At 36.0% G+C, this 14,270-nt stretch overlaps 1 long non-coding RNA gene across 1 annotated transcript; it reads left to right on the top strand.

Moving 5' to 3' along the window:
• Positions 1-481: 481 nt before the first annotated feature.
• Positions 482-13,484, top strand: LOC132344227 (uncharacterized). Its single transcript, XR_009493402.1, has 2 exons — positions 482-706; positions 13,371-13,484. It is a non-coding gene; the product is annotated as an uncharacterized lncRNA (long non-coding RNA).
• The last annotated feature ends 786 nt before the right edge of the window (positions 13,485-14,270 follow it).

Raw genomic sequence — 14,270 nt, 5'->3', positions numbered from 1 at the left:
CACTCCTCTGAGTGAGACTTTTTGTACAATTTTGACTGTTAGAGCCAAGTCATTTTTTTTTTTTTTTAAGAAATTAAATCAACAAGGGATTACAAACAGAAACAGATGAATCAGATTGTGTTTCAAATGTATAAATTAGTCACATCTGTAAAGGATGAAGGAAAGACTTGCCCAAGTAACACTAGAGCAAATATTTTTACTATGTACCATTGAGCTAAAAAAGAAAAAGAATCAAACTGTAAACAACATCAAATTTTTAAATAGAGATATGGGTTAGGGATTCTCAAATTAAATATGTACTCTAAGGTGGAACATAGATTCTTATGTAGAAGGAACCGGATTTTTCACTGTTAGAAAAGGGGATTAGAAATATGCAAAGTCTAGAACAAATCTTTCTAGATTTGTGACAGCTAATTGAAAATTTAAGTATCCATATGAATTCATGCTTAGATTGTTAGGTAGATAGAATGATAAAGAGAGAGAGAACAATATAAAATTCTAAATTCCATTCTCTCACATAGGACATCCAAGCTCATTGGAAACAAGCCTGACTCCAGGGCTAGGCCTGGCAGAGTGCATGATGAATGTAGAACATCTTGCTTTATCAGAAAACAAGGAGGCATTTAAAATTATGGAAGCATGTCAAAAAGCACAGAAGCCAGACTTCAAGGGCCACCATCGATCAAATCAAGATCAAAAGAAATAGGTATATTAGTGGGTCATTACTCAGAATAAAAATAGTATAAGTCTATATTAATATAAATAAATGAATAACTAAATTAAATGTAGAGAAAGAAATATTCTCCTTACAATAGAATGCAAATTATTAATTGCAGAAGAAATGATGGGACAAAAAAACCATCAGGATTGGCAACCACTATTGCAATACTGGGCAAGTACTTGCTAAAACTAGAAAGTGAGAGTTTGATGAGAAAAAATATATCCAAGTAATTTCAAAAGCACCTTCTGACAGGATATATATTAATTAAAAAAAGAAAAAGAGACATATTGTTATGATGGGAAAACTTGACCAATGTCACCTTGACCAAGTGACCGAATATAACATCACCAGCCATGGGACAGATAGTGTAACACACGCCCCCGACATGTGCGGTTAAGGCACAACATCACTTCCATGGTTGGTATTCCTGCTAAAAATGCATAAAATGAATCTAATCATGAGAAAATTATAGACAGACCTAAATTAGGGAACATTCTATGAACTGTGTTTATCTCTTCAAAAATATCAAGGTCATGAAAGACAAAAAGTGACCGAAGTATGTTTCCAGCTATAAGGAGACTAAGGATCTATAACCATTAAATGCAATACTATTTTTTATATAAAGGAAATTAATGGGTTAATTGTCAAAAATTGAATACTATCTGTAGGGTGGAATATTGAACTATATCAATTACACTGTACTAACTTGATGTTCAGTGGTTATATAAAATAATGTATTTTGCAATTAAAATATGTAGGGAGAAAGGGCATGATGTCTACAGCTTGGACTCAAGGTTTCTTACTTTGGGTATCTCTCTCTCTATTTTTCGTACTTTCTCTCCTGAAAAAACTAATGTGGTAGAATATTAACATGGGGAGAATGTGAATGAGGTATATGTGAAACTTTTTATTACTACTTAAGATTGTTTCAAAATAAAAGTAAAATATATATATATATATATATATTTCATACCTCTTGTAACAGAATCTGTTGTCATCCCTCCCTATATTCCAAAGGGAGTTTACATGTAAATGTAAAAGGGAAAGCAGTAACATTATATAAAAAAAAAAGAGAGTGATTTGCTATAAAAGATAAGATAATTATGACCTATGGAGATACAAGGGGTAGTAATTTGGATTCAAAAGAGGGGAGTTCTGAAGTCAGAAGATCTCTGTTTCTTGTCCAAGGAGGTGTGTACATGGATGTTTAATTTGTGGTGATTATTTGTTCTACATGTTTTTGCTCAGCATGAATTTTTGTTTGTGTTCTGTAATTCACATTTGAAATTAAATAAACAACAACAAAAAAGAAGATAAAGACAGCATTTAGCATTTGATGCCAGCAGTACTGAAGCCATGGATGGTTCAGAAGCAGTCACTAATACTGCATTCTTACCGTCCACATTCATCCAGATGAATGCTCACATCTGAAAGCAACATGAGCTGAGCCCAAGAGCAAATGTTTAGGGTAGCATGCAACAGGGCTATGCCTTGTCATTTTTTTGATCCGTAGTCACAAATAAACAATCTCTATTAATCTTTTAAGAGCCCAGTATTGCGTGCTTGAATCAATTGGTCTCCTAAGAGGATCAGAAAGGCTTTGAACAAACTATTCCCCATGCTCCTTTTCTTTGAGAAATGAGAGGAGTAAGACTGCATTTCTGAACCCATGTTTTCCTGGTTCCTTCCTCTATGTCTTTTCTATCCCAACAAACTGAAGGTTTGTTAAGTTAGCTTAAAGCTCAACATTCAGAAAACTAAGATCATGGCATCTAGTCCCATCACTTCATGGTAAATAGATGGGGAAATAGTGGAAACAGTGACAGACTATTTTTGGGCTCCAAAATCACTGCAGATGGTGACTGCAGCCATGAAACAAAAAGATACTTGCTCCTTGGAAGAAATGTTATGACCAACCTAGACAGCATATTAAGAAGCAGAGACATTCCTTTGCGAGCAAAGGTCCATCTAGTCAAAGGTATGGTTTTTCCAGTAGTCATGTATGGATGTGAGAGTTGGACTAAAAAGAAAGCTGAGTGCAAATAATTGATGGTTTTGAACTATGGTGTTGGAGAAGACTCTTGAGAGTCCCTTGGACTGCAAGGAGATCCAACCAGTCCATCCTAAAGGAAATCAGTCCTAAATATTCATTGGAAGGACTGATGCGGAAGCTGGGGCTCCAATACTTCGGCTACCTGATGGGAAGAACTGACTTATTTGAAAAGACCCTGATGCTGGGAAAGACTGAAGGTGGGAGGAGAAGGGGACAACAGAGGATGAGATGGTTAGATGGCATCACCGACTCGATGGACATGAGTTTGAGTAAACTGCGGGAATTGGTGATGGACAGGGGAGCCTGTCATTTTGCAATCCATGGGGTCACAGAGTCGGACACGACTCAGCAACTGAACTGAACTGACAGATTTTTCACATATTAATGCTCAGTGAAAAGGCAAGAAAAAAATTGTACACACATGTATATACACAATTAACCCTTGATCAGAATGGCATGTGTCCACTTGTATGTGGATTTTTTTCAATAAATAAACACAGTACCACATGATCCACTTTGGTTGAATCTGAGGATTTGGAACTACAGTGGGATGACGATGGAACTTGAGCATATATGGATTTTGGTATCCATGGTGGGTCTTGGAACCAGTCCCCCACAGACACCAAGGGAGGAATATATGAGTGTGTGTGTATACAATTTTGTAATGCTACCCATATTAGATGACTATACAAACCAAAGTATCCAGAAATTCCTGTTTGTATGTTGTTCAGTGGCTTCTAACCGATTTAGTGTTTGTCGTGAAAGTACCCCAATCTATGGAAAATTGTGACTCCTTCCCTCTATCTTTATGTCTTTAGTTATGCAAAATCTTTTCTGCCAGTTATCCAGTCATTCTTATTGATACTTGCTGTGTAAATAGTTGCAATTTTGGTGTGTGCATGGGAGGAGGTGAACTCAGGGTGTACTTCCCCCAACACCATATACTTGAGATACATAAAAAAATATGTGCTTTTAATGAAATGACTTGAAGGCTAGAATTTGCTTCAGTTAAATATGAGTTGGAAAAGATGACAGGAGGAGAGATGAAATGAAACGTGCATGAGTTGATAATTGGTGAAGCTGGATGATGACTATATTGAAGTTCATGGTATTTTATCTATTTTGTATATTTGGAAATTCCCCATAGTATCACTTAAGAATCATAGATTGCAATTATCATTGAAAATGGTATTTCATTATTCTTTTATTTTGCTTTCCTCTGAGTATTGTAAAAATTTATTTATTTTTCAATTAAAGGATAATTGCTTTACAAAATTTTGTTGTTTTCTATCAAACCTCAACATGAATCAGCCATAGGTATACATATATCCCCTCTCTTTTGAACCTCCCTCCCGTGTCCCCCCCCATCCCACCCCTTTAGGTTGATACAGAGCCCGTGTTTGAGTTTCCTGAGACACACAGCAAATTCCCGTTGGCTGTCTATTTTACATATGGTAATGTAAGTTTCCATGTTACTCTCAACATATATCTCACCCTCTCCTCCCCTCTCCCCATGTGCATAAGTCTATTCTCTATGTCTTTCTCCATTGCTGCCCTCCAAATAAATTCTTCAGTACCATTTTTCTAGATTCCATATATATATGCCTTAGCATACGATATTATCTTTCTCTTTCTGACTTACTTCACTCTGTATAATAGGCTCTAGATTCCTCTATCTCATCCTCTGAATATTTTTGAAAATGAAGGTGTTAGTCACTCAGTTGTATCCAGCTCTTTGCGACCCCATGGACTGTAGCCCACCACGCTCCTTTGTCCACAGAATTCTTCAGGCAAGAATAGTGGAATGGGTAGCTATTTTCTTCTCCAGAGGATCTTCCCCATCCAGGGACTGACTTTTGTGTTACAAGCAGATTCTTTACCATCTGAGCCACTGGAGAATTAAGGGCACACAATTTTCTTAAATTATCAGCCACTTTAGGTGGTACTCTGAGGAAATACGTGGCAGATTTTTAATGTGTGTTTTCCTCATATGACTTTGTGTTTTATTCTTATGTTCCTATTTTTTTTAAACAATTGTAAACAGTTTTGAGCTTTTCATCACTGCTTAGAGTAAAATTCAAGAATATGTTTGTTAACTACTGAATATTCAAACTTATGTGTTTGGAGCATGCTAATATTTTATACTTCTGTTATGGTTTTTCCCTGGGTATGTTCTGACAAGCTTTTTGTTTTCTTAGAACCTTCTAAATATATTTCTCAGCAAGGAGTGTAGCAAGGGGACAGATTTCAACAAGTTTCTAAGCTTTATTGAATTATCTTCTCAGTTGGCCTGTTGAGAAATTGCTTTTTGACAACCTGAGGATTTGTACTCCGACCTTTGTGGAACAAATTGTTCTGATTCATGGTCTAGTTCGTGACACCTAGATGGTCGTGATGAGATAAATAGACTATTCTGGATATGAGTTATCACTTTCATTGTTTTTACAACTAGAAAATTTTGAATTCACCAAAATTTTTTTTAAAATAAAACCATAGAGTTAATTTCAGGACTCAAAGACCTGGTGGTTCAGCATGTCTTACCTTTTCTCCTAAAAAAGCAGCAATTTATGAATTTGTCCCAGACAAAATGGAGGTAATGCAAGGGTCATTGGTTCATGAACCCAAGAAAGAGCAATTATGGATATTGTCCTAAAGAACAATAGAAATAAATATCTGGACAGGCTACACCACTGGACTGGAGAATTCGGTTAGGGTGAGGATATAGGTTTCAGGAAGCAAAACAGAAAGTACAGAAACCAGTTGGAAGGAACATTTCCTACTTGGAATGAGGAAAGAAATGGTTTCATTGAGATAATCTACCTTCCCATTCAAAGTGTGAATTATGGACACAGACCACAATCTCATGGCTACCCAAAGGGAAAGAGGGGATGGGGAAGGATAAATTAGAAGTTTGGGTTTAACAGATACACACTAATATATATAAGTAAAAACAACAAGAATGACAGTATAGCACAGGGAACTATATTCAATATCTTCTAGTAATATATAATGGAAAATTATCTAAAAAAGAAGATATATATGTATACACACACACACACACACACATATAACTGAATCACTCTGCTGTACACTTGAAACTAACACAGCATTGTGGATCAACTATACTTCAATACAAAATTTTTTAAAGTGTGAACTATTTTTTTCTTCTTATCAATAAGGAGTGGGACTTGACAGTAGAAAAGTCAATCTTTGTAATAATGATGATGATGGTGATAAGAAAAACATCTGTTGAAGGCTGATTTTAGAGCCTAGTATTGTGTGACAACTTTGTCAAACATATACCACTATAATTCTCATTCCTTTGAAAGTAAAATGCTGTGCTTATCCCTATTTTATAAATGAGAAAACTGAGGCAGAGAGAGGTAAAGCAAATGTCTGAAGGTTACTGAATAAAAGAACCCAGATTTAAACTTGGGCAATATCAGTCTGACTTTGGACCCAGTACATCTATAACAGCTCTGTTAAATAACTGGATAATTATAGTTATTTAATAATACAGGATAATTATACAAAAATGCCCCTGAAGCAGTAACATCAAAATATCTTCAAAGAAGTTTAGATTCATCTATAACAGCTCTGTTAAATAACTGGATAATTATACAGTTATTTAACAATACAGGATAATTATACAAAAATGCCCCTGAAGCAGTAACATCAAAATATCTTTAAAGAAGTTTAGATTCAATCCATAGGTATAGAAACCTTTCCATGGGTCAAGTTCTACATTGGTAAATTTTCATATATTTTTGTTTTACTTAATCTCCATAAAATATTTATTAATAAATGGTAGCAACTAATAAGTAATAAGGCTTGATTTTGTATTATTTTTCTGAGTCTGTAATATCTCCATGCTGTCTTCCTCTAAGAAATTATCAAATTGTTTATATTGCTCTTTCTTTTAACTTGTTTCAAATTTTTTAGGGTGTTAAAATATGATGTAATTCAACTTTAGTGACAGTACATTTACAAAGTTGTACACCTATCACTACTATTTAATTCCAGAGTATTTTTCACCACTCCAATAGGAAACTTCACATATATTTAGCACTCCTCTTCAATACCTTCTACCTCCAAGCCTTTGCGACCACTAATCTGCTTCCTGTCTCTATGGATTTGCTTATTGTTAATATTTATATAAATGGAATCACACGTGTTGGCTTTTTCATCTGGTTTCTTTCACTTAGCCTAATGTTTACAAGGTTCATTCATTCTGTAATATGTATCAGTATTTCATTCTTTTTTATGGCTGAGTGATATTCCATTATCCAAATATCCCATGTTTGGCATATTCATTAATCAGTTGATGGACCTTTGGGTCATTTCCTTGATTTGGCTATAGTGCTGCTATGAACATTCATGTCCAAGTTTTTGTTTGAACACCTGTTTTCATTTCTCTTGGGTACACACTCAGAAGTGAAATTGCTGGAACACAAGGTAATTCTTTGTTTAAACAGGAATGACTAAAGTGTTTTCTGCAATAGCTGCATAACTTTACATTCCCACCAGTAATAAGAAAAGTTCCAGTTTTTCTGCATTCTCACTAATGCTTGCTATTTCCCATGTTTTCGTAGTTGTTCTACTGGGTGTGAAGTGGTATCTTATTATGGTTTTGATTTGCATTTGCTTAATGACTAAGGATGCTGCTGCTGCTGCCGCCAAGTCACTTCAATCATATCTGGCTCTATGTGACCCCATAGACCGTAGCCCACCAGGCTCCCCTGTCCTTGGGATTCTCCAGGCAAGAGTACTGGAGTGGGGTGCCATTACCTTCTCCGAATGACTAAAGATGTTGGGCCTCTTTTCATGAGCTTGTTGGATATTTGAATATCTTCAGAGAAAATATTTAACAACAGGACTATTCTGCTTTTTAGTGCATCGAATTGTACTTCAATGTATACTTATAGTAATTAGTAATGAGAGGACTTCTGCCATTTTTCTATTTGCTTTCTTATATGTTTTTTGTTCCTGAATTTTCATTAATGCTTTTTGTTTTTCTAACTGAATTTTTCTAGTGTATCATTTTGATTTTATTCCCATTTGCTTTTAACTATCCATTTGTCTTCATTCTTTTATCTTTCTTCTCCTCAGCCTAGATAGTTTCAGTTGACCTATCCTCAAGTTTGTTGATTCTTTTGCCTGCCCAAATCTATTATTGGGCTCTTGTAATGAGATTTTCATTTCAGTTTTGTGTGTCTCAACTCTAGCATATTTATTTGGTTCTTTTTTATAATTTGTACGTCTTCACTGATATTCCTCTCTGGTGGCTCAATAGTAAAGAATTCTCCTGCCAATGTAGTTGACCTGGGTTTGATCCTTGGGTTGGGAAGATCCCTTGGACAAGGAAATGGCAATCCACGTCAGTATTCTTGACTGGGAAACCTCATGGACAGAGGAGCCTGGCAGGCTATGTTCCATGGAATCACAGAACTGATTCTTAGTGACTACACAACAAATTGACATTCTCTATTAGTGATAAAGATTAGTATATTCTGTAATAGTTTTCCTATTTTCCTTTGATTTTTGTCCATGGTTTTCTTTAGCTCTTTGAGCATATTTAAGACAGTTGTAACTTCAATGTCTCTGCTTCCTTGAGAATGGTTTCTGAAATTTCTTTGATTCTTGTTAATGAGCTCTGTTGTCCTTGTCTCATAATTATTTTGTTTAAAAACTGGAGAATTTGAATATTACAATGTAATAACTAAAATTCAGATCTTTCCTCCTCCACCTACTCCCAGCAAGTTTGCTCTGTTGCTCTTTCTGTCTGCAGTCATCCAGATTTTCAGTGACTTTTCCAAACTGTTTGCAAGACAGTATTTCCTGTCATGATGCTATGGAGTCTCCAATCCATTAGCTTAGCAGTCAGCCAATGACTGGACAGAGATTTCTGTAAACTCCTGAAGCCAAAAAGTAAAACAAATAAAGCAAAAACTCCTCTCATTCTTTGTAGATTGGTTCTGAGTTATAGCACTCCAATGCTTAGCCAGGACAGTTATAACTCTGCCTCAGCCTTTTTCTTCTGCTTATTCAGTGCTAATATATCAGCCAGAAGTTGAGTCTAAGATCCCTTGAGGGCTTTTATGGGCCTATATTCATCCCTGAGCATGATGTTGCTCTCTGATTCCTTAGTAGATGCGGAAATCCCTCATTTCCCTGTGTGTCTTCTTCCTTAGCCTAATTTTCCTCAGTCTTTTTGTTCTGTCTCAGAATATCTTGCCCTATCGTCTCTGCCTTGCCACAGGTGGCTGTAATAATACACACTTTTAAATATTTTTGAAAAGTTCTTACCAAGAGGCCATTCTAGCAATGACAGAGTTCCAGGGGGTTGCAAATAAAGGCAAATCTCAGAGTGAATCCGCCAGCTAACCACCAAACAAGTCAAAATCATAATCACAATAATTCACAATTATTTGAGAACAAGGTTCAATTGATCCATGAGGTCACACTAGGAATGAAAGTTGTGTTCCAGTGGCTGCTGTCAATCTGAGGAATGGAGGAGGTAGGCTGGTGAGCAAAAAATGCCATAATAATCATTATACTTAATCTGTAAATTTGCAGTAAAAAATACCTTATAATTAGTAAGGAGAACTAAAGTAGATAATGTCTGACTAACTCTAAGTATGTCCAGTAATTGTTCAGTAAATGCATGGTATTATTACTATTGTTTATGAAAAGATTTTTTTTTTTGATGCTATGTTGTAGGCAGAGAGCAGAGTAATTCTTTCTGAACACATTGAACAACTTTTTTTTTTTTAATCATTTTTTACCATTGACATACTCAATCAATAGTTATCAACTAATGACTTATGACTAGCCAGGAAGAATGCATTATTACCTCCATCCACCCTCTTATTCCTCATTATTATGCCTGTCACCATGGCTAGATATTCCCATTTATGAGTTAGTTACCTTGATAGAGAATTTTGAAGGACAAAAGATGGCTCCTAGCTGCCTGTAGCAGAGAAGGCAATGGCACCCCACTCCAGTACTCTTGCCTGGAAAATCCCATGGACGGAGGAGCCTGGTAGGCTGCAGTCCATGGGATCGCAAAGAGTCGGACACGACTGAGCGACTTCACTTTGACTTTTCACTTTCATGCATTGGAGAAGGAAATGGCAACCCACTCTGGTGTTCTTGCCTGGAGAATCCCAGGGATTGGGGAGCTTGGTGGGCTGCCGTCTATGGGGTCGCACAGAATCGAACACGACTGAAGCGACTTAGCAGCAGCAGCAGCCACCTGTAGAGAAAGAACAACTGTAGATAAGATGGCGTGTTCAGATGCTCTTACCCCACGTTCTGTAAATAATGGCTATGTAACAGCTGAGATCATTTACAGCACTGCACATGTGCATCACAGGGTACTTGCTTGGTCCCGGACTACTTTGTGCTGCGTGCCTGTATGAGCTTCACCTGAAGAAATGGTGGCATCACTGCTGTGTCGTGGCTGCATCCATTGGGTCAGTCATGAGAGGAGAGAACCTAGGGTATCTATCATGAATTATAGTCAATGATTTGATGCATTCAGCTCTATGAAAGTTTTTCAAGTGGTCTCACCAGCTGTGAATGAAATCCCTGGAGCCAAGGTATTCAGTCCTGCTTCCTGGGTGTAGATTTAAGTCAGCTGATGTCATAGCTACTATTGTACACATTTTTAGCCCAAATCAATTAATTACTTGTGTTGACTGCATCTACTCTACTGACATTATCTCCCTGTAACTACATTTCAAACTTGAACCTCTTTATTGTACTGTAAAAGCAAGTTCAGAATGTAAACTCTCTGATCGCTTAAAAGGTATCATTTTTGCCTGAAGTATAGATGTAAGCATTTGAAGTCCCCATTGAGCTTCCCAGTGAGAACCCAGTACTTACTGACTACTGACATCTAGATTGTATTCCTGCAACTTAGCTGTGCCCAGAATCCTAATCCACAGGAAATGTTAGATAAATGTGAAATTGTTTTAAATTGTTTTAAACTGCTAAGTTTGTGGTAATTTACTATGCAGCATAGAAAACTAATTCAACAATTTATTGTTAGCCTTATAATCATGCTGCTTTGGGAGCACAAGTTATGTGCACTGAAATCATGCTCTAGGGTCAGGAAGAATTCCTAGAGAATGCAAATCTTGAGCTAAAATTAAGAGGATATTAGTAAAAAAGAGTCATCAGAAAATTTAACTAGGAGTTAGCTAGAAGAAAGAGGAATAGCCTTTAAGATATTTTTGTGATATGGCAAAACTGATGGTATTTATTTTAGTGTAAAGAGAAATGAAAGGTAGTGAAGGATCAGAATTTATACAGACTTCTATCTTGGTCAGATGTTCTAATTTATACGATGGGAGACTGTTAATATAATTTAAACTAGGAAGGTGTGATCAGATTAATGTGCAAAGTCAGTTTAGCTTAGCAGTTGTAATATATGAGAGTCAAAAGCCAATTCTAGCTTTAAAAGCAAAGATTACAGGAATAAGAAGCAAGTGGCTCCTCTCTCCTTTCTCCCTCATTGTGCATCTGAGAATCTATACAAGGACCTCACCTCGTTGTATTGAATTTATTTACCAGGCTCCCTAAGAGACTGTGAGTTTCCAGTGGGCAACCACCACGTCTTATTCACTTCTGTTTCTCTAGGGACTAAAACAGTACCAGGTACATGACTTACACCATTACAAGATCAATTGTTATTGGCTTAATAGACCATTCAGGAGTGGTTTTTGTGAAATTGAGAATAAGTTTAGAATAAATAAGAGAGAAAAAGAACAAATTAAAAGGTAAGAATTTCCACTTCAGAAAATCTGCTCAAGCATACCTGATATAAATTATAAAATAGTGGACTTTGCTTATTTTGCAAGCCTATTATATAATGTGTATACATTTTTATAGGCTTATTTAAAACACTGTTTTGAAATGAACAAAAAAAGAAGCAATAATATCCACTATGGAATTTAAATAGTCTTATTATATGCAACAAGCTTTTGAGTACATGTCAGGCTGTAATTTGGATTGGAAAGTGGGATTAGGGCAATAATTAGCAACCATATTTCTTGAATCAAATTGCGTTACAGACTTCTGTGGGTCACTGAGGTATATTGAGCCTTACCTTACTTTGAGTCATGCTGAAATATTCTTAGAAAACCCTTAGGATGAGCCATCATCCTTCCCTTATTCTTTGTCTTTCCAACTTGACTCATGTAGTCTAGCCACATTTTCTTCCACATCTGAATTATTGAACTACCTTCGTGGTGGATCTCTTGTGTCAAAACTAGACTAATAGTGAGGAAGGACAATGGATTTTTAAGTCAAATAGATTCAATATTGAAACTGAGCTCTTTATCCTTTTGTCAAATAATTTCTTTGACTCTTTTCTTTATGTGGAAAAAAAATCTATTCCCTATTTGTAAGGATTATTGGGAAGATTAAACAGGAAATCTTTATATGTTTATAATCACAGTAAGTAAAATTCTCAGATGCTATTATTTCTGATTTTTTACCAATTGAATAAGCCCAAATAAAATAAGTAGATTTTAATGAAAGGTATCATGGGACAGGGGAAAAACATGATCAGTTGGACCTCATCTACAATCCTGTCTTTATTTTCTTATTTTCACATATATGACCCTCAAATAGTGTGCAGCTGGCGAGCAAAACAAGTAATTAACCAACCAAAGTTGAGTGAAACTAGTCCTAGTATTGGCTAACCTCTCTGGATGAAACATAAGATGGGAAATTTGAGCCTTCTAGGTTACTATTCTGCTATGTTCATTAAAACAGTCTCAAAAGAGTAATAAATATAATAGTAGCATAAAAAATATATACATATAATTAATATCCAGTTTATTCCAAGTGAATGGGGACTTCATGAAATGTGATAAAAGTTGTTTCCTTGTATATCTAAAAAGCGCTGTTATTATACACTTTGAAAATCTTTTTTGGCTGTAGTTCAATCTAAACTTGTCAAAAGTCAGGAGTAAGCTCTCCATCATCATCATCATCAATTTTCTTAAGTTCTAGAAACAATATCATACACATGTGTAATTTAAACTTTTTTGACTATGGTAAATTTGAGAACAATTTAGCTGTCACAGCAGGAATCATGGGTAATATAGAATGAAAAAATGAGAACAATGACATACCATTATTACTGATAAGTATAGTCTAAAATTAGCTGATGTAGTGATTTCAGGTTTGAATGCACAGCTGTACCTTATACCTCTGAGAATTTTTTGCCAGGATTCAGTTTCAAGAGCTCAGCTTTAGCAATCACTTTTTGCAAACTTTAGTCATTATCTGTTAAGATTTATTTTTTCCCTGTATCAATTGTGAATCTAGAAACTCTAATAAGGTAACATTAAAAGATTTTATTCATTAGTAAATATTCAGATTTTAATAAATTATTATTGAATTAGACAATGTTTTTGAAAGTAATTTGCATTCTTTTAAGTGTTCTATAAGGTAATACATGGTATCTCACACAGTAGGTGCTCAAAAAATGTTTTTCAATAAGTGAAAAATGTATTCCTCTGCCTTTCTTTCTTTTACTTTTTCTTTCGTATATGCATTGAGCAATGTTTTCTTTCTCTCCAGCTCCCCAATATTCCTACCATGATGAACGCTGCCTTACAACTAAGATGAAATTAAGTGTTTTTTGGAAAAATAAAAAATTTCCCTCAAAGAATTATTAAAATTTAAGAACTTGCACATATTCAAATATGCAGAAATTTGTATATATTTTAAAGAAGTAAGTATCATCTTTCCCCCTACTCAAGTTCATTGTCAGGTTAAGACTGCAACGGATAGTATATTCTTTGGAAAGAAACACTGCAAGGATATGAGAACTACCAATGGCACCCCACTCCAGTACTCTTACCTGGAAATTCCATGGACAGAGGAGCCTGGTGGGCTGCAGTCCATGGGGTCGCAAAGAGTCAGACACGACTGAGCGACTTTACTCTCACTTTTCACTTTCATGCATTGGAGAAGGAAATGGCAACTCACTCCAGTGTTCTTGCCTGGAAAATCCCAGGGACAGGGAAGCCTGGTGGGCTGCCGTCCATGGGGTCGCACAGAGTCCGACACGACTGAAGCGACTTAGCAGCAGCAGCAACAGAATGAGATACAGCATCTGAAGGTTTAATTTACAAAGGAGTTAGAAAGCTGGTTATATTGGGAGATGAAACTGAAAAGTATTTGAACATTTAGAAACTTACGTGGCAGAGGAGTAAAGTAGAGTGAATAAGTAGCTCAAGGTAGTTAAGCTGTTTTGGGTGCAGACCAAGAGATCTGATGATTAAACTTGTAACTCAGATGACAGTGAGTGAGAATCTACATATTGTTGGCTGGCTCATATACTGTGGAGTCCCATCCGGACAAATATTACAGACCAATTTCTCATCGTAGGTGACTCTTGGGTACTGACGTAATGGGAGGATTACCGGTCTTACGTTAGAAATCTCTAGTTCTGCTGTGTGTACTGGTGACTTTAGC

This window comes from Bos taurus, chromosome 29, assembly GCF_002263795.3.
Source record: "Bos taurus isolate L1 Dominette 01449 registration number 42190680 breed Hereford chromosome 29, ARS-UCD2.0, whole genome shotgun sequence".
Classification (NCBI taxonomy): domain Eukaryota; kingdom Metazoa; phylum Chordata; class Mammalia; order Artiodactyla; family Bovidae; genus Bos; species Bos taurus.
This window is presented reverse-complemented; position numbering and strand designations above follow the sequence as displayed.